We start from the raw sequence: 1679 nt of genomic DNA on the forward strand, positions 1-1679 counted from the left end.
GATTCTAGTAAAGCAAGATATTTTTTTTAATGCTCTGTATCTGTTATGATTTGAATGTAAGCACACCTTTGGCACTGATCTTAGGAATAAGTTCAACTATAAGTAATTAGTAATAGTAAGTTCAACAACTTCAAAGGGATCAATAAAGTTCGGTTCTATTCTATTCTATTCTATTCTATTCTTTTAGGATTTTTAATTTTTAATTTTTTTTAAAATTATAAATGAGACACCAGACTTTTGGAGTAATGTGCTTTGGATAGATAGAGTTGTTTCTCCAAAAATGCGACGTGCAAGCTTTATTATGTCCAGAGGTCATGATGAGTGTAAAAAATGTAACCATGCTTCAATCTATCCATTGTGTATATATATAAAAAAGAAAATTATGTCGCATATTATCCAGCTCTGGTAATATCTCCAAGATCTGAGTATAATGAGAAGCAGGACAAACTGTCTCTGTCAGATAAATCGGAAAACTAGATAAAATGTAAGACTGCATATTGTGAGTGTTGTTAGTAATTATAGTCTTTTGCCAATTTAATTGCAGCGCTGTAATCTAAATGGGCTTACAGAGCAACGCTCTAAATTAGCAGTTTTATAATTACCACTGAACTGCACGCATATCACTGCACCCCCACTTAATTACGAACAATTTGTCTCTAGAAGAGCTATTGTTAAGTTGCAGTCTAGCAAGAAGTAATTAGAACAATAGATTGTGTTTTCCATTCATTTCAGTTGTTCTTTCTGGGCATTCAGCCGTGCACCAACTGTACAGCACAACAGCAGTAACTTAAAGCGATACGTAATAACACAGTGCTAAGTCAGGATTTCTACATTATGGAACTCTGGTCACATAGTCACAGGGGGTCAAATCGGGGGAAAAGACTTTAGGAAACTCTAGATGTATTGAGAAAGAACAAGGTTATGTAGTTTTGTTTTTGCTGAAGGTTGGTCTATTTTTTTAACAATTTGCTCAGATTGCCTTCATATTTTATTTAATAGCGGCACGAAAAAGATGTTTTTGTGTGTATGCTACGTGTAAAAGAAGGTACTTTATGTCAAACAGAATGTAATTGTCATAATGGTCACACAAACACGCTGATAGCTGTGAGCTACCATGCATGACACACCATCAGAAGCAATTTGTCAGCCCGTTCCACCAGCCGATTGTTGATTTGATCTAAAATATGAGAGTAAAGTGAACGCTGATGATGCGTGTCCATAGGGGCGATTGTAGATGTGAAGGCCTGTGCTGCTTCCCTGCATTGTGTGGTGGCAGTGACTCAGTTAGGCTGTCCTCAAATCATAAGGCTGCAGGTTTGGTACCAGCTTCACCCTGTGCATGTGTTGAACTGTTATTTTGTCTTAATGGATGCTTGATGGGTTTGCGACTGGGTTTGTCACAATGTATTTACTGATAAGTGCTCTCCAGCTAGAAAAGAGTACAGGCCACACCCTCCTACATGATTGGATGATCACTCATAGGCTGGACCAACATGGTGGCTTGTTTGGAAACTTTTGCTTATATTACAGTAGTTCACCAAAATATTTGAGACTGTGAATCTGTGGACCTGTGAATAATTATACATTTTATAGAGCTTTACCTTACTAATTTAAACATTAAAGTTAAGATTATATCCATCCATCCATTATCTATACACCACGTAATCCTCACTAGGGTC

The sequence above is a fragment of the Stegastes partitus genome, unplaced genomic scaffold, assembly GCF_000690725.1.
Source record: "Stegastes partitus isolate 25-593 unplaced genomic scaffold, Stegastes_partitus-1.0.2 Scaffold388, whole genome shotgun sequence".
NCBI classification, from domain to species: domain Eukaryota; kingdom Metazoa; phylum Chordata; class Actinopteri; family Pomacentridae; genus Stegastes; species Stegastes partitus.